The 20,857-nt window shown below is 35.2% G+C and overlaps 1 pseudogene; it reads left to right on the top strand.

The window, feature by feature from the left end:
* The first annotated feature begins 1,478 nt into the window (after positions 1–1,478).
* Positions 1,479–20,857, top strand: part of LOC131045498 (NADH-ubiquinone oxidoreductase chain 4-like) — a 55,904-nt pseudogene continuing 36,525 nt past the window's right edge.

Raw genomic sequence — 20,857 nt, 5'->3', positions numbered from 1 at the left:
TAATGTAAAGTGGACCACAAAACATATTAACTAAGACCAAAATAAACATCAAACCTGTTATATAATGACCCATAATCATTAGAGCAATAATGTGAAGTGTAAACACCCAAGGTCAGACAAACCTAGAGTAAACACCATTAAAATTTGAAACCATGCTTCTAAAGCCCAAGAATGTATGCCAACTTAGTAGAATGAAGCTAACGATATTATCAACTTAACTCCAAAACCACAACACCAAAAACCATAAGGTGGAGAAATGTAGAGCATGCATTTAATATGAAAACACTGACAAACACTATCACACACTGGTGAACACAACTTCCTTTGTACTTTATGTCAAATATAGAATTTATAAACACTGGTTAACAACATATCCAAACTACATTAATATATATACAATATAGAAGATATGTAGAGTAAATATCTTAGCACAATTGCACATGAAACTCAATGTCAATTATACCAACCAATCATTAATGACAACCAAAGTATGTTGATGTCATTGACAAGACATCAACAACTCATTTTGACCAAACTTGCAACACAATGTAACATACAATGTTATGTATCTATGAAAACAACAAAAATAATTTTAAAAATAACCAATTACAAAATTTAATAACACGTATTTCTAAGTGTTTATCCATATGGGCCCACTCACATTTTTCACTTTAAAATTAGGAGTGTGTCACCATTTAATTATCTGACCACCCTTTTATGTCCACCATTGGCCATGTGCATAGCTTTAGCTAAGCCCTAAAAACATCTTTTTTGGGCAAATTTGGGGCATATGTTTGTTCTCTTATTTACTGAAATTTTTAAATGTATGCATATACATATGTAGACATAAATATTCTCCACAACATCAATGGAAGATAGACATATGCATACATATTTTGGGTGTCATTGAGGCCTAAAAATAATCCATGACAACTATGGAAGATAGACGTGCATAATTTGTTGTTTGGCATTGTTACAATTGACTATTTTTGCAGGTAGCAATAGTCTGTGAAAGGGGAATTCATTTTAAGAAACTATAAATTCAAAGGGCAAGCATGACATCTATATTTAGTGCATAATGTAAGTGTGATGAAAGAATTGGAGATCAATGCAAAAGGCTCTTGAATTGTGAGGATAATAAGGTTAGACATGCAATTTTGATGGTATTAAAAAGGTGTTATGCCTCTAGTTGTAGTGCCCCTCCTAGACTCACATTTTGTTTTTTGCTTCGATAGACCTATTTAGACTTATGGTTGATGTTTTGATGATTATTTATGACTCTATTTCCATTCAGATGATACTAATGATGCTAGACATTTTATATGGACATATGCTATCTGGTGATTCATATGATTGATAATATGTTCTAGATTACTTGATGGATGGATTTACATTGGATGGATCATATGCACTTGATATTCCTATAAGGACTATATGATGTATGATGTTATGATGGTTCTAACCCCTAGTTGGTCAACATGAATGCTTTGGTTTCCAAACTGGAACTGTTAAAGAGGAGAAATGATCAGAAGAAAAATGAGATCAACCAGAATATGATGCAAGTTGAGGAAGGGATGAAGAAAATTATGGAGAAGAGTGCTACTATGATGAAAGTTTCTGTTGTCAACATGAGTGCTTTGGTTTCCAGGCTGGAGAGTATTCACAATGAGAAGGATGTTGTGGATCTAGAAAATGATGTTGGGGCCTTGAGCTCTAAGTTGACTCCCCGCACCACTAGAAGAACTAGGCAGAGCACTAAACTAGTGGAAGAGTCTCTTCCACAGGACCTATTGGACCTTAAGGAAAATGCCAAGGCTATGCTACTTCTTGAGAAGGAGGCCTCCCAGGATTTAGACATTTTTAAGTAGGTGGCATGTGTTGCTATTTTTGCCAGCATCTCGTTGGCCTTTTGCTGGTCTTTTGGTGGCTGCTAGGTTTCCAAGTCCTAGGTTCTGTTATGTTTCTATAATTCTTTATCTTTAAATATGTGATGTAAGGGGTTTCGGGTCCCCTCAAAACCTATTTTTGCTTAATAAAAAACCCCTAGTTGGTAATTATGGTTTCATGTGATGTATTATTGTTGTCATTGTGTGATTGTCTTCGTGAAAGGGACGCTACCTTATCACTCATTGCGAGCTGGTGTTGCGATTCTCTTTTCACTTGCCTATTTATCATGATGGATATATGTTGTATATGTATTGTATTCTGGTTGCAATATTATAGGTACTGAACATCGACTCCACCTGGTCTCATAGGTCTGAGCGTGTCCTATCCCAATGGAAAGTTGTTGTAGATGGCATGGGTTTCTTTCACTCACTCTAGGCTTAGTTTTTCACCTTGTCAGATTGCACCATGACGCAAGTTGATGGTTAGAGTCTTGTGGTTAGAGTCACCAACTAGGAGGGACCTCAAAGAGATCAGTCCAAACCGGTTAGCAAGAGTAAACATAATGGAAAAATAGGGACATGATGTAGGAAATGCAACATAGATTGAATTATATCATGAAAATTGATTACAACTAACTGGTAACAACTTGGTTACAAAAACTGGCTCATAGGCCTGCTAAAACATGCTCAAAATACAGAACAAGTCACAACCGAGACCTCAAATCTTAAGATCTACCTTCTGTGATAATTATAACTTCTTGATTACATTCTAATGCTCTATTATAATGATTTATATGATCGAAACCCAAAGAACAAGACCTAATGTGCAAAACCAACAAGGTCGGCCTCCACCAAGGAAATTCCTATAAAAAATCCAAAGGATGAAGTATAGATCACGGGGAAAGGTCTGCCACATGCTAAGGAACACCAAAATCAATGCTCAGGGCTCCACAAGCTACGAAGGGGATCCGGTAGATCACCAATGCAAATAGGTCCAGGTAACCAGTAACATAAACTGTCTTGGAAACCAATAACGATAACTTGTCAGAAAATGATCCAAATGCTCCACAGTTTGGAAATCAGGAAGATGATCAGGACTTCAAGCAAAATCTAACTCCATAGGTTTTGGTGAGCCAAATCCAGAACACATAGAAAGAAATGCTGAAACTGCAAACAGAAAGCAAAGCAAAAAGGAAATATTTTTGGTTGATGCAAGATTTCTATGAACCGGGGATGCTCCTACATCAGAATGTGCGTTATTATTTAATTAATAATAGGAATAATGTAGTTTATTAATGTTTAAACTAATTGATCCTATAGTATGATTACCGTTTATTTATTTGGTTAATCAAATATTTGATAATTATTTATTGTAGAGGCTTGCATTTATTTAATTGAGATTAATTTAATTAATCTATTTGATCTATTTGATTTATTGATTAGTGATCTATTTATTATTTATTATTTTGATTTATTTGGTTATTTATTTATTATTGAGATTAATTTATTAAATAATTTGATTTAATGTTTAATTGATTTGCATTATTCATTTATTTATTATTTATCTAATGTTTATGCTTAATCATTGATTTGATTTTTACGTTTAATTATTAGTTTCTATTTATACAAGCCTTATATTTATTATTTGGATTTGATTTATTATTATCCCATTTATATTTGTATTGTTACATTAATATTATTTGTATAGCTGATATAATATATAGTTTACCTACCCTCTTCTCTGATTGGTTGATTTCAAATGAGTAAGTAAATAATATTCCTAAATAATACTTACCTTGAAATCGAAAAGGGTTGGTATGAAATATAGTATTTTTGAAATATTTTAATTGGATGACTCTATTACATGGTTTTTGAATGAAATCTATTTATTGAGTTCTCTGAGCTTTGTGCCAGGTTAGCTTTGGAAATTATTTCATGTATTAGAGATCTTGGTCAGTGCACGTTTAGCAGAGGAGAACCCGACTTTGGAATTGGGAAGTGTGTCAGGTGTGAAGACGGTTAGTGCTCCAATTTTGGGATCAGTTGTGAGGGGAGCATAGCTGCAATTGTCAGTAGTTGCCAAGAGTTATCCCTCTTCCTTTCAGAGTGGTTTGTGGTATCGAAAGAAGTATCCTTAGAGTTAGAGTTTTGTGAGTGGTTCTAGTTCTTAGTAGGATAGAGATCGAGGTAGGCAGCACAATAGGTGATCAGTTTCCTAGCTAGAGTTTTGTGAGTGGTCTAGTTCTTAGCAGGATAGAGATCGAGGTAGGTGGCACAATAGGTGATCAGTTTCCTCTCAGCTAGCTCAGAGTTTTCAGCAATCAAGTAGAGGTAGTGTTCAACAGTCTAGTGTACCTCCAGATACTTGAGGATTTGGTAGAGGGAGTTACTTTAATTATGGACAAGAGGGCCACTATGCATCCCACTACCCTCATAAATCCACACAGATGTCAAGATAGAGGCTATCAGCTTCCGAGCCTACAATAGGTGATGCAAGGAGATCCCATTGTGTGTTTGTGATGGTTGATAATCATCAGGTTGAGCAATAGGCTATAGCTGTTGAGACTACATGTGAGATAGGTGGTATCTATTGCTTAGTGCTATTTGATTCAGGTGCTTCTAATTCTTTCATTTCTCCTTTAGTGGTAGAGTGATGCAGACTTGTTGCAGCAAAGCAAGGTGATAGGTGATAGGTTGAGTTGGTCACGGGGTCCAAGGTGGCAGTTGATTCCATGGTGCATAGTTGTGAGTTCGTACCACCTTGGTAGATCTTCATGTTCTCTCCTTGGGTTCATACAGTTTTGTGCTAGGAATGGATTAGCTTGAGTCTCATCGGGCTAGTATTGATTGTCATGGTAAGAGAGTGCAGTGTGTAGATAATAGTAGGAAGAGTGTGAAGATAGTAGGTGTTTAGAGACCTATCTCTCTTTGCATGATCTCCACTACGTAGTTGAAGCGATGTGTGTAGAAGGGTTGTCAGTTGTTTTTAGTGAGAGTAAATTATTTGGATGAAGGAGCGAATCGTGATGACCTCTTTTATCGTCATTCCATTCTCCAGGAGTTTTCCGATGTTTTCCCTAGTGAGATTCTAGGTATGCTACCGAAATGCAACATTGATTTCCAGATAGATTTGGTTCCAAGTGCAGAGCCTATATCTAAGGATCCTTATTGGATGACTACTCAGGAGTTGAGTGAGTTGAGATTGCAATTGGAGGAGTTATTGGCTAATGGATTCATTCACCCCAGTGTCTCTCCATGGGGTGTGCTGGTATTGTTTGTGTAGAAGAAGGATGGATCTCTTAGGTTATATATTGATTACAAATAGCTTAATAAGGTGACAGTGAAGAACCATTATCCTTTGCCGAGGATTGATGACTTGTTTGATCAGATTAAGGATGCAAAGTCCTTCTCCAAGATAGACCTTAAGTCAAGGTATCATCAATTATGAATTCATGAGGTAGATATTCATTGTACCACATTCCACACTAGATATGGCACTATGAGTTCACAGTGGTACCTTTGGTCTCACGAATGCTCCATCAATTTTTATGAGCTTGATGAATGGAGTTTTCAGGACGTATCTCGACAGGTTTGTGCTTGTATTTTGGATGATATATTGGTTTTCTTGAGGTTAGTGGAGGAGCATGAGGAGCACATGAGGCAGGTTTTGCACTGTCTTTGGGAGAGTCAGTTGTACACCAATATGGCAAAGTGTGAGTTCTTCTAGATAGAGGTGAGATATCTTGGTCATGTTATATCAGGAGAGGGTATTACAGTGGATCCTGTTGGCATATGTGTTGAGCATGATGACATGATGATATTGTATGTTGTCATTGATGTCAATATGCTGAAGTATGAATCAGTATATTGTGGTAAGCAATCTGGCAAGAGAACCGATATGATGATGTAAACCAGTATATGCGAAAAAGTGAAGTGGTATGTTTGTTCAAGGTGAACCGGTATGTTGGAATCAGAACCGGTAAATGGAATTTTTGTATTGGGGTTTCATTTGGCATGACTACCGATTGGTAGTCTCAACTTCAGGGCTTCCGGTTGATGCATTCCAAGCCTGTGTGACTCAACCGATGACATCTTGTGATGAGTTAGAATTATAATAAATATTAGATAGTGTTTCCACGTCAGCCTTGTGTGCGTGAAGGATTAACTTGAGGATATTGCATGGAGATTGATCTTATCTACCTCGAGAATGTGCGAAGTCTCTCTAAACGATGGAGAACACATGATGGGTTATCAACTTCCTGAAGCGGCAAAGAATGAACGTTGGAGAATCTCTTGAGATCTGTTCAAGACTGTTGTATTCAATGCAGTGTGATTAATGGTCATGATTGAACCGATTGAATTGTTAAACCTAAATGTTTAGGGTTTAGGGTTTATGCTACCAACCTATCTATTTCCTATAAGGTCGATGATGTTTTTCATTTTGAAGTTGTTAGAAAATTCTATGTGTGTATCCAAGTGAAGAGATACTTGATTCTTTCTAGATAGGAGAAGTGTGTTGATACCTGCAGAGTGTGATTGTAGAAGAGAAGGAGCTAAAGTGGATCTACCTTGGCATTCAGTGTTGTTATCAGATCAGTGTATTACCTGTTGATTTCTAACCATTTCAGCAATTGGAAAATCCCTTAACTGGGTAACTTTAACAAGCTTTTGTGTAAATCCTTTAACAAGGTGACTCAACTCAATGATTTCTTCAAATCCTCTTGCGAGGTAACCTTTAACAGGGTTCTAATCTTTAACTAGCTATTTAGCCATCCCTTAACCGGGTGATCCCTAGCAGGATCGGTTCCTACCAAAACCTATTGTAAAAGTCTTTAACCGGACTAGGCTCGTAATAGAGCAGACTTCAAAAGAGTTCAAAGAACAGCTTGTGGGTATTCATCCCCACCATGGTTTTTCCCAGTTGGGTTTCCACGTGAAAAATCTGCATGTCATGTGTGATGCTTTAATATTTTCTATTAAGTGGTAAAGTATGTTGAACTAGCAGTCATTATATTTTTTATGATAGATTACTTGTTTATGTAGAAGGGTGAAGTGGAAATGAGGTATTAGATTGTATGGAAATCTAAGGGTTACCAGTTTATGTCTTTCACATTCTCACTATGTTTTACTGGTAGTAATCTGATTTAGACCAGTGTTATTGCTTGTCAGTCAAAGTTCAATGTGTGCAGTCAAATCGGTTCAGGGAAAGTGTTTTTGCCTGTACTGATTCACCCCCCCCTCTCAGTACCGGTTTGGTACTAACTATTCATCATTTATTCATCAATTGGTATCAGAGCATCCTCCAGGTCCTCTGTGTTGTAAGCTTAACCTCTTGAGGAAAAGATCCCACTCTAATGATGAAGAGGGAAGGTCCAAAGTTCAACAGAGACAACTTTAAAATATGGAAGGACAGAATGAAGATATACATCAGAAGCATTGGTGCTCAACACTGGAGCTATGTTGAGAATTATTATGTTATCCCTACCGGTACTCTCACCAATGATCAAAAGAGAGAGATTCAGGAGAATGGGCAAGTCATGGAAGCCCTAATCAATAGTTTATTTGACATTGAGTTTATTGATGTTCAGGATAAAGACAATCCCAAAGGAGTATGGGATGCTATTGAGAATATCTATGGTGTTGATGAGCATGTAAAACAAGCTAAGGAAGAGAGCCTTAGGGGAAAGTTTGAAGACATGCAGATGGTTGAAGGAGAGACCATTCAACAATATGGAATAAGAATCAAAACTATTGTTGGAGACATCAAGAGTGCAGGAGGTAAAATAGATGATTCCACTATTGTTAGCAAAGTCTTGAGATCCTTATTACCGGTTTATGCAATAAGGGTTGCTGCTATTCAGGAGTTGAGGTGTATAGACAAGACAAAGGTATCCCTAGACTCCATCATTGCTAAATTGACAGCTTATGAGCTAAATAATTATGATGGTAGTATGCAAAAGATTGAATCAGCCTTTAGAGCATCTGTTGTACCATCTAGAAAGGGTAAATAAGCTAGTACCAGTTGTGAACGAAGACAAAATAGAGAAATGGATGATGAGGAGATCCTGATGAAATTTGAAGCTCTTCTTGCCAAGAGACTTCCTAAGGGAACTGGTAAATATAGAGGTATGCTCCCTTTGAAGTGCTTTTCTTGCAATAGGATAGGACACATTGCTATAAACTATCCTAATGGTGATAATAAGGACAAACCAAAGAAGTTCAAGAAGTTCAAAGGAGGAAACAAGAGAAACTATTTTGTAGCAGTTGACGAAGGTGTCAGTGATGAGGAATCAGAAGATGAAGAAAGTGAAGACATTGTGTTTGTAGCAGTTAAGGAAGATGTGTCAAACAAGAAGGCTCTTATCTCTCACTTTAATAATTCCAATGAGTGGATTATTGACAGTGGTTGTTCTCACCACATGACTAGTGACCAGAGTAAGTTTCTGTCTCTAGAAGAGTATGATGGTGGTGTGGTCCGATTTGGTAATGATGCACCATGTATGGTAAAAGGCAGAGGGTCCATCTCTTTGAATGGAAAAAGCAGTGCTGGTAATTTGTATTGGGTAGAAGGTCTCAAACACAACCTTTTGAGTGTTGCCCAGCTGAATGATAATGGACTCACTCTAGAATTCAAAGATAGATTATGCAAAATCAAAGGAAAGAATGGTGAACTGATGGCCACCGGTATGCAGACCAAAGGTAACCTATTTCAGCTAAATGCAAATATCAGTACATGTCTAATGGCTAAGTTTGATGATAGCTGGCTATGGCATAGGAGACTTTGCCATGTAAACTTTGATAATTTTGTGAAGGCCAGTAAGATCAAGGCAGTTAGAGGATTGCCTATGTTGAGAAAACTGGAGAATCCTTTGTGTAGAGAGTATCAACTGGGGAAAATGTCTTCCTCAACCTTCAAAGGTAAATCTTTCATTGCAGACAATTTACTTGATCTTGTGCATACTGATTTGTGTGGTCCTATGAAAACTAGGAGTGTGTAGGGAGATAGGTATTTTATGATTCTTACTGATGATTTCTTAAGAATGATGTGGGTCACATTCTTGAAGGACAAGTCTGAAGCCTTTGGAAAGTTCAAAGCCTTCAGAGTACTGGTTGAAAAAGAAAGCAGTAAGAGGATTAAGTGCCTAAGAACTGATCAAGGAGGAAAATTCACTTCCAGTGAATTCAACAAGTACTATGAAGAGAACGACATCAAGAGACAATTGTCTGCCCCTCGGACTCCACAACAGAATGGCCTAGCAGAGAGAAACAACCGAACTATAGTTGAAGCAGCCTGAACAATGTTGATCCAAGGAAAAGTTTCTCACACCTTTTGGAGAGAAGCGGTGAGCACTGCAGTCTACACAATGAACTGGGTACTCATCAAAAAGGGTAAGGATAAAACACCTTATGAGTATTGGACCAGTAAGACTCCAGTAGTAAGCTACTTTAGAGTGTTTGGTAGCAAATGCTATATCAAGAGGAGTGAACATTAGAGCAAGTTTGATGTAAAATGTGATGAGGGAATATTCCTAGGGTATTCCACAAAGAGTAAAGCTCTCAAATGTTTCAACAATAGGACTCAGAGAATTGTTGAAAGCATCAATGTTAGAGTTGAAGAAACCTCTGAGAAACTTGAGGAAATTGACAACGAGCAAGTGGTAGATGAACTGGTAGTAACCTTCTAGGAATCGGTTGCAAAACAACCTAGTACCAGTAACTGAGCTCCTACACCGATAGATACTGATGCTGATGAAGATGAGGATGAAGAAGAAAAGCAAGAGGAAACAACCAAGATCATTCCTAGGTATGTAAAGCTGAATCATGATCCAAAGCAGATCATAGGAGATAAGGATGCAAGAATTCTTACAAGAAGAAAGGTCAGAGAAAACTCTTGCATGATCTCTAAATTTGAGCCTAAAACATTCAAAGATGCACATAAAGATGAAGACTGGATCAAGGCAATGGAAGAGGAACTTGACCAGATAGAAAATAATGGTACATGGTCTTTGGTACCTAGACCTGAGCATAAATATGTCTTTGGTACCAAATGGGTTTTCAGAAATAAGCTGAATGAAGATGGCTCAGTGGTTAGAAACAAAGCCAGACTGGTGTGTAAAGGATATGCTCAAGAAGAAGGAGAAGACTATGGAGAAAGCTTTGCTCTAGTAGCTAGATTGGAGGGAGTTCGTATGCTTCTTGCATATGCAGCTTTCAAGGGATTCAAAGTATATCAAATGGATGTAAAATCTGCATTCCTGAATGGAATACTAGAAGAGGAGGTGTATATAGAGCAACCAGATGGGTTTTCCCTATTAGAAGACAGTGACATGGTGTGTAGGCTACATAAAGCCTTGTATGGACTAAAGCAGGCACCTAGAGCATGGTATGGATGCTTGCACTCCCATCTTGTGAAGATTGGATTTGAAAGAACAAGTGAAGATAGCAATATCTACTTGAAATCAGAAGGAGATCAGATTCTGATCTGTGAAGTATTTGTTGATGACATAATTTTTGGTGGAGATGACAAGACGAGTTATGACTTTGCAGATGAGATGAAGAAGGAATTTGAGATGTCACTTATAAGGGAGATTAAGTTCTTCATTGGACTACAGATTCAACAAATGAAAGATGGAATCTTTATCACTCATTCCAAGTATGTCAAAGAGGTGTTGAACACCTTTGGCATGGAAGACAACAAACCGGTTGGTACACCGATGGTGACCAGTTGTAAATTATCAAAAGAGGATGACTCAGTGATGGTAAATGAGAAGGAATACCAATCAATGATTGGTAAATTGCACTATGTAGTAAATAGCAGACCAGACATTGCACATGTAGTGGGCATTACTGCACAGTTCTAGAAAAGCCCAAGAGAATCCCACTTGGTAGAAGTCAAGCAGATTCTTAGATATCTGAAGGGAACTATTGACTATGGATTATGGTATCCATACAGTAATGATTTCAACCTGAAAGTGTTTACAAATTCTAATTGGGCTAGTAATGTGGATGATTGGAAGAGCACAACTGGTGGTGCATTCTTTGTTGGTGGTAGACAAGTCTCATGGATGAGTAAGAAGTAGAGTTGTATCTCTCAGTCTACAATAGAAGCAAAGTATGTTGCAGCATTTATGAACTGCACCCAGACAATTTGGATGAAGCATGTATTAAATGGCTTCAAAGTTCCTCTATTTGAATTGGTAAGTATATTTTGTGACGAAACAAGTTCAATTAACATCTCCAAGAATCTGATTTTACATGCTAGAACCAAGCACTTCGAGCTCAAGTATCATTTCTTGAGGGAGAAGGTTCAGAACAAAGAGGTTGTATTGGAACATGTTGCCAATAAGGAGCAGTTAGCAGACATATTCACCAAGCCTCTATCGAAGGCCACATTTACCTATTTGAGAGGTGAATTAGGGGTGTTGCCCCTTCAAGAGGTGAACTAAAGGTGTGTTCTTGTGAGGTCCTACCCCGACCCATCCTAGTATTTCAGTGATTTTCATGTTGGAACTATTATAGATGCTCTATTTTATTGCATTATGGATGTAGGACTTTATAAAATCACAGGATTTTGATAACATTGATATATTGATGCTTCATTTCTATGCTTTGTTGATATAGAATTTTATATGATTCTAGAATAGGATAACATTGAGATGTTGTATGTCATTATTTGATTTGCAGGACTTTATTATGATGCTAGAAATATGGTTGCATATCTTATGAATGGATGAAATTATGAGGATTATGATGAATTGCTTATGTGAATTGCCTTGATATGTGGTAAATTGTTTTGTATAATGTCAATTCTATGCAGAGTGATTGAATTGTATTCTTAATTATGTGGTTTAATATTATATGAGACTGTTGGAAAGTACTAATGTGTAATTGAGATGCGTAGGAAATTATCCATGTGACCATGGAAACATTATGGAGAATCAAGCCTAGTCCTATGTACGTTCGTAAAACCAGGGGTTGTCTATTTGGAGAGACAACACCCCGTATGTATCGTATTTTATTTGTAAACGTAGTTGTTTGCATGTGTGTAAATTGTATTCATTAAATTTGTTTAAATCATTCAAGGGAAAATTGCCATGTGTATAATTGTGATGTGGAATTATTTTTTTAGTGTCACTTGACACATATGTTGTATGCTGTGTTCGCAATTGTCATGTCACTTTTTGGAGAGATTTATTTTTGTTTAATTTTTATATCTCCTAATTATCCTTGAAGGTTCCAAGAAATCTAGGATAGTGAGCCATAAGGAGGGTCAACTCAGAGTTGACCCGTAGGTTAACTTTAGGTGGACTTTCAAAGGTTAAATCAACTCCTAGAGTAAGTTTTGGAGCATTTTTATTGGGCCTCGTGGGGTACCTATGGGTGAAGGCCAAATTTGGCCATGTCTCTTTCCCCTAGGGCTTGTTTAACCACCCAAAAAAGTGGGTTTTCCTAGATGGTCGAATTTCATATTTAGGAGTGCCATCCTTGGTTAGATAACCTTCTTGGTAGGTGTTATTCCTCTTCCCCATTTCATTCCTCTTCTTGAGGTGCCTTGGTTAGGGAGTGTGTAAGACCTAGGGAAGACCAACCAATGGGAGTCCCTCACTCTATCCAAGAGGTTGGAAGGAGTGAGAGAAGCCTTCTTAGGCTAGAGATTGAGGCTTAGTGAGCTAATCACCCACTCTCCATCTTTGGAGATTTTGGACAATTTTTGGAGGAAAAAAAAAATAGTTTGAGAATAGAAAATTTGGCTAAGTGTTGCAGAAACGTTTTGTGGATTGGGATGCTCTTCTCCAAGCTATCCCTAGAAAACCCCTTGGCAGATTCAAGGTAGGTGCATTATCTTACTTGTATGTTAAAATCTGTTTGTAGAGATGTTGAATGTAAATATTGTATCTTTCTTTGTAATGTATTTGTGAAGGTTTTTATGTGGTTCTTTCCTTTTATTTTGTTATGCATTTTATTGTGTTTTGGGAGTATGCAAGGCCATCTTACGTTTGGGAGGGCAAAATGGTCTTGGGGGTGGAAGGAGTTTGACAGCCTTAGAGTGAGAGGCTCTCATCATGAGAGTGATCTCAAGGGTTTGTCCATGTGACCCTTGCTGCATAGTTTTGTTTATGCATTCGGGGGTCATAAGGGGAGAAAAATGGCATGTTTTCCTTTGGGGGTCATAAGGATATGGGGGTTAAGAAGTTTTTTGTTGTGTTATTAAATGCCATGAGTTGGTTGTGAGTTACTATCTAGCAGATCTCCTCAAAGGTACTTGGTCCACTTCCACCCTAGTAAAACATCACATTATGTGATGAATTTTCAGCTTGGGATGGGAATGTGTTTGTTGTTTTTTTCCCCTTGCTTGTTTGTGTTTGCTTGAGTGTAACCCGTCTAGGACTTGGTTCTCCAAGCTTGGGGGTGGCTTCTAGTAAGCCTAGGTTGGGAGGTGAGCACCCCATGGTCACAACCTTATGTTGTGTATGCAGGTTGCTTGGAAAAAGGAAAGAAAGCTAGGATGTTGCTGATTTGTTTTTAGTTGCAGAAAGAAATAAAAATGTAATTATTGTAATTATTTGGAAAGATAGAAATGTGTTATTTAGTTAATTCCTCATCTATCAGGGATGAGAGACTAATTGGGTATTTTACCCATTTATAAAAGTTGACAACTTGAGTTCATACATTCTTATCAGAAAAACATTTTTATTTAAATTCTGTAATATATTATGCTGCCGTTAATTTTATTTAAATTTGCCTTAAACTGAAATCTGTTATTCATTTATCTCTGCAAATTATATATATAAAAAAAGAAGAAGGGAAATGCAGAAAATGTTATGTTAATGTTATAAGTATTTTCTGTGCTATTTATATGCTGCTGCAAATGTATTTACTACTATCATTTTCTTAAAAAAAAAAGAAAGGAGAAAATAGAAAGCTAAAGTAGATAATTTTATTTTCTTCCTATAAATGACTTTATGATACAGAAAGTAAATTAGATATGCATTTATCCTAGTATGCAATTACATATATGCATTCCTTACATCTATAAATAAAACAAAAATAATAAATAAACCTATTTAAAGTTTTTTTAAGCTTGCTGCTATCATTACTGTCATAGAATGTATTGTTGTTTTTAAAAAGAAAATAATTGCAGATTTAGCCTTAGACAATGAGGGTATAAGTTAATCTATTCATGTTAGATAAATCATCTCAAAAAAATTTATATAACTATATCTATCTAAGGGCTGCCTGTACATTTCTAACATTCCTGCATGTTAATGTCTAAATTTATTCTTTGGAAAAGAAAAGAAAAAAGAAACCCTAACCCTAAGAGATTGATATGCATATATATATATATAAATATATATATATATATATATATATATATATATATATATATATATATATATATATAAATATATATATATATATATAAATATATATATATATATAAATATATATATATAAATATATATATATAAATATATATATATATATATAAATATATATATAAATATATATATAAGTATATATATTTATATTTTAAATATTTTAAAAAAATATAAGCAAAAAAAAGGGGGCATATTTCCTTAGGGCCGAACCACTGTGTGTTAACACAGTGGATAGCTCACGGGCCGAACGACTATGGACGGCGCGGGAGGTGCCGCCACTATGGGTAGACATAGTGGACGGCCCCGGGCCGCCACTGTGTTTACACACAGTGGATGGCACCGGCCGCCACTGTGTGTACACATAGTGGATGACACCGACTGCCATTGTGGGTGCACATAGAGGATGACACTCGGCCACCGCTGTGGGTAGTCACAGTGGCATCTGGGGGAGTTCCGCACTATGCCTCGACCCCTCCACTCGACCTTCACCCTTTCACTTAGCCGCCGCCATGCCCCATTTCGGCCGTCGCCTCATGGCCTTCGAACCTGCATAACACACACAACATACACACGCACACACTTAAAATAAAATAAAATATTATAAACCATACCCATTGTTGGATATTGCCCCCGTAAAAGTTAGAATATGGCTCTTATGGGTGGTTTGAGGAAATATATGCCAATTACAAGAATCACTTTTCTTTTAGGGACATTTTCTCTTTTTGGTATTCCACCTTTTGCTTGTTTTTGGTCTAAAGACCAAATTCTTAGTGATAGTAAGTTATATTCTCCCATTTTCGGGGGGATAACTTGGTTCACAACAGGATTAACTGCCTTTTACATGTTTCGTATGTATTTACTCACTTTTGAAGGGGACTTCCACGTAAATTTAGTTAATTCATATAACAACCATATTACATTATATTTGACTTCTATGTGGGGAGAGGAGGAATCCAAGATATTAAATAGAACGAGAGCAGATTCTATGTCGAATCAAATTATAGGAAGGAATAATTCCTTTTCCAAAGAAGCATTTCAAATTTTGAATAAGATTGAAGGATTGTACAAAAAGAACAGAGGTTTGGTTATCACTTATCGTTTCTTTTATAAAGGATCTTTTGCATATCCGAAAGAATCGGGCAAGGCAATGCTATTTCCTTTAGTTGTATTGGGAATATTTACTCTATTTGTTGGATTAATAGGAGTTCCTTTTTTTCAAAGCGGAATGAGGTATGACATATTATCTCAATGGTTTGCTTCATCGACGACCCCTTTTGATAAGAAACATCTGGAGAATTGGTCCAAATTTTTCATAGACGAAATCCCCTCAGTTGGTATAGCATTTCTCAGTATATTGATTGCCTGTATTCTATATAGGCCTATTTTTAGAAGCTAAATGATATAATTTAAACTTTAGCCAATCAGGTAGAGTCCACAATTTTTTCCTAGCGGCACGAGAATCCCCCCGATGCTATAAACCGCCAAACAAGACTTGCCAAAATTCTTTACTTTTTGCCACCGAGTCGGTTCATATTTGTCTAAATAACGTATAGTTTCTTCTAGCTTAGTTGTAATTTTAGAACAAACGGTTCTTACCCATTTCTTTTTTGAAATAGATCTTATTCTTTGATTTTTTGAAAGATAATTTTTCAATTTCGTTAGAAATTTTCTTAGATTTTTTCCTATGATTTCATTTTTTAGAAGAGAATCTCTACTTTTCGTTAGAAATTTTCTAAGTTTATCCCTAAAAGAACTTATCAATTTTAGAAGAGAATCTCTACTTTCCGTTAGAAATTTTCTAAGTTTATCCCTAAAAGAACTTATCAATTTTATCATTTTTGTAAGAAGTTCATTGCATGAGGAGCGGCCAGAAGGAAAAGATGCACTTATGCTACAAAAATTATTCTTTTTTTGCAGCTCTACGTGATGTATAGGTTCATTTTGTCCATTGGACTTATTTTATTAACTGGATTTGTAACTACTTTAGCTACTTTAGCTGCTTGGCCAGTTACTCAGAATCTGCGATTATTGCATTTCTTGATGTTGGCAATGTACAATGGCCAATTGGGGTTATTTTCTTCTCGAGATATTCTACTTTTCTTTCTCATGTGGGAGTTGGAACTAATTCCTGTTTACCTACTTTTATCCATGTAGGGGGGAAAAAGACGTCTATATTCGGCCACAAAATTTCTTTTGTATACTACCGGTGGTTCCATTTTTATCTTAATGGGAGCTTTAAGTATGGGTCTTTACGGATCTCATGGACCAACCTTAGATTTTGAATTATTAGCTAAAAAAGATTATCCCATCACACTTGAAATACTATTATATTTAGGGTTTTTGATCGCTTATGCAATAAAATTGCCAATCTTCCCTTTACATACCTGGTTACCAGATACTCATGGGGAAGCACATTATAGTACATGTATGCTTTTGGCTGGAGTTCTATTGAAAATGAGGGGATATGGGTTGATTCAGATCAATATGGAATTTCTACCTCATGCTCATTCTTTAATCAAATATTGTCCCAACCAGAAGGTATTGTGCCAAAGGAGATTCCAGATCGGGAATTATTTAGTTTACTCTTCGACCTTTATTTCAATCCTATTGATGAGGGGAAACATAAAAATAATATGGAAAATTTACTTGGATTTATGAATATTTAATCAACATATTTATAATCATTTATGTCAGTGAAAATTGATAAACTCTCACTGTCGAATGTGAGACAGGTAATTATCATACTTTTTGTCCAATTAGTTGTGTATCTTGGTTATATCAAAAGATTTAATATAATTTCTTTTTAGTTGTGGGTACAAAGACATACAGTTATTTTTTGCAAAATGCACTTGGAGTAATGATTTTTGCAGAACCTCGCTATGCAATGGCAGAATTGGAAGAAAGAGATATCAATCAAGAATCCCAAAATAGAGTCCACAATTTTTGCCTAGCGGCACGAGAATCCTCCCAATGCTATAAACCGCCAAACAAGACTTGCCAAAATTCTTTATTTTTTGCCACCGAGTCGGTTCATATTTTTCTAAATAACGTATAGTTTCTTCTAGCTTAGTTGTAATTTTAGAACAAACAGTTCTTACCAATTTCTTTTTTGAAAGAGATCTTATTCTTTGATTTTTTGAAAGACAATTTTTCAATTTCGTTAGAAATTTTCTAAGATTTTTTCTTATGATTTCATTTTTTAGAAGAGAATCTCTACTTTTCATTAGAAATTTTCTAAGTTTATCCCTAAAAGAACTTATCAATTTTATCATTTTTGTAAGAAGTTCATTGCACGAGGAGCGGCCGGAAGGAAAAGATGCACTTATGATACAAAAATTATTCTTTTTTTGCAGCTCTACTTGATTTATAGGTTCATTTTGTCCAAAAACCAGTGAACGCTTCGTACCCAATAAACTTTTGGTCCGATTTGCCAAATCTTGAAGAATCTCTCTTACTGAAATAAAACTTTGTTTTATAAAATAAAAACTATTTTTCATATGTTCCGAATGATCTATTTTGGGATACATGCGTACCCTCAACATAATAGATCGACTACCATTACTAGTATTCCACCAGAATCGATTCATGCAAATTAGATCCTCTACTCAATAACGAGGCTAAAGAAAACGTCTAATTTTTGCTCTTGTATCTATGCAAAGAGGTTCATCTTTTTCGATGAGACCTTCGTCATTTAGTATCACTTTACTATTTACTCCTTACCCTTCTTAAAATGATATGCGTGTATTCGAGTGATAAAGTAACCCATGGAAGTGAGAGCCATTACAATTATTAATGCTCAAATGAAATTAATTTCCCCATGATCCGTATATCCAATTGTTGCAATATAGAGACACAGTTCCTTTTGGAAGCTATTATTAAATTGAAATATGCGAGATTCTCTCATTTGTGTTTAGTAAAAAAAAAATGTTTGAATTAAGTTGATCAAATATAGTTGGAGTAACTGGCAACTAGCAGGATGGTTCTATCCTGCTCTCTTTTAATGTTAAGCAAAATTATATTGCTATGTTAGAAGCAGGCTAGCTATACTTAGTATACTTCAAATATACCCTTGGTATCATATTGACAATCAAGCAAAGATTGTACAAGATATCAGTAGTTTTCCATTTCCCGATCTCTTTCTTTCATGGGATCAATTTACCCTTGATTTTACAATAATATAGGGAGCTTAGCATGTCTGGGAATACGGGAGAACGTGCTTTTGCTGACATTATTACTAGTATTCGATACTGGGTTATCCACAACATTACTATACCTTCTCTATTCATTGCAGGTTGGTTATTTGTCAGTACGGGTTTAGCTTATGATGTATTCGGGAGCCCTTGGCCAAATGAGTATTTCATAGAAAGCCGACAAGAGGTTCCATTAGTCACTGGCCATTTCGATTCATTAGAGCAACTTGATGAATTTACAAGATCTAGTTTTTAGGAGGTATTAATGACTATAGATAGAACCTATCCGATTTTTATAGTTAGATGGTTGGCCATTCACGGGCTAGCTATACCTACGGTTTTTTTCTTGGGATCAATATCAGCAATGTAGTTCATACAGTGATAAACTTTTTATAAACTAAATCATGGAGCTATTTATGACACAATCAAACCCGAATGAACAAAATGTTGAATTGAATCGTACCATCCTCTATTGGGGGTTGTTACTTATTTTTGTACTTGTTGTTCTATTCTCTAATTACTTTTTCAATTAGGAGCAGCGAGAATATTTTTTCTTGCCCAATTTCATTTATTGAGATATAATCTAACATGAAAACTTAAAGTAAATATTAAAAGAGTTTATAGAAATGACCGATACCACCAGAAGGATCCCTCTTTGGTTGATAGGCCTTTTTGTGGGGTTGATTCAAATCAATATGGAATTGCTACCTCATGCTCATTCTTTGTTTTCACCATGGTTGATAATAATAGGAGCAGTGCAAATTATCTATGCAGCTCTAACTTCTATGGGTCAACGCAATTTGAAAAGAAGGATAATCTATTCATCAATATCTCATATGGGTTTTGTAATTATAGGAATTGGTTCCATGACATATATAGGTCTCAATGGAGCCATTTTGCAAATGATTTCTCATGGATTAATTGGTGCTGCACTTTTTTTCTTGGTAGGAACAAGTTATGATAGGATACGTACTCTTTTCCTTGATGAAATGGGAGGAATCGCTATACCAATTCCTAAAATCTTTACTATGTTCAATAGCTTTTCAATGGCTTCTCTTGCATTGCCAGGAATGAGTGGTTTTGTAACAATAAAAAAGAGAGAGTAGAATACTTGGTGCAAAGAAATGCAACCCTAACCCAATTTTGGGTTAGGGTTAGCATTTAAATAACAAAGTAAAATAAAAATACAACCCTAGCCCATATTCGGGTTAGGGTTTGCATGTAAATATATATGAGAGGGAATTTGAATTAAGTTTTTAAATTATAACTTAAAATTTAGGGTTATTTATGAGTTGCATTTTAATATTTAATGGGCATAGTTGGTTCATTTTATTAAAGAAATATACATGTATAAATAAGTTTAAATATAGATTTGTTCATCCAAATTGTTTATATATATATAATTTATATATATGCTATATTTTTACATATATATATATGTAAAAATATAGCATATATATAAATTATACATGTATAAATAAGTTTAAATATAGATTTGTTCATCCAAATTGTTTATATATATATAATTTATATATATGCTATATTATATATATATATATATATATATATATATATATATATATATATATATATATATATATATGAGGGTAAGTGAAAACCTATTTTATTTTATTTTATTAATTTTTATATATCTCATATCGCATAATTGACGTAATTTTATCAAGTGTTTTTGATAAGGATATTTCATAGGTAATTTTTGTATTTAATTAAATAGGGACGTCAAGATAAAATTAATTTGGGGAAATTTGTAAATGAGAAATATTATTTATTCTAAACGAATTTTTAACCTATGAGGCCAATGTTGGCCAGATTATTTATTAGTCGAAAGTTGAAGGTTTGGGGGAGATTAAAATTGGCTATAGTATAATTTAGATTTATTTGGCAAATAACATTATTAAATTTGTAACCTTATTGGTTAAATTTAAATAAAGAATTTGCATGCGCCCAATTAATTAAATTTTAAATTTATGATAGCATATCCTTGTTTTGGCCTGGGATGTCTTAAATGCAATTGAGATATTTAAATACCCCTTGACTTTAATTAGCGGCAATTTATTTAAGATAATTAAATTAACTAATTAAATTTGCGACAACCCTCTTGGGAATAATTAATCTTCATTAATTAATGTTGCTTAATTGAGTTAGTTAATTAATCCAACTTTAGAAAACAATTCTATTTACATCCTAGTTAAGACAAAACTTATTTGATTCCTCTTTAAATGTAGATTATTTTGTGAGTTTATGTTGTTCAAAAAAATTTTGTTGTTCCATTTTTTTCCCAAAAGTTTGGGCACGACATTTAGGTATCACATCAAGGTTTCCAACACTAGGAACCTTTCTCCATTACGTTTCGCTTTAATTATTTAATTTATTAAATTTT

This window comes from Cryptomeria japonica, chromosome 3, assembly GCF_030272615.1.
Source record: "Cryptomeria japonica chromosome 3, Sugi_1.0, whole genome shotgun sequence".
Lineage (NCBI taxonomy): Eukaryota > Viridiplantae > Streptophyta > Pinopsida > Cupressales > Cupressaceae > Cryptomeria > Cryptomeria japonica.
This window is presented reverse-complemented; position numbering and strand designations above follow the sequence as displayed.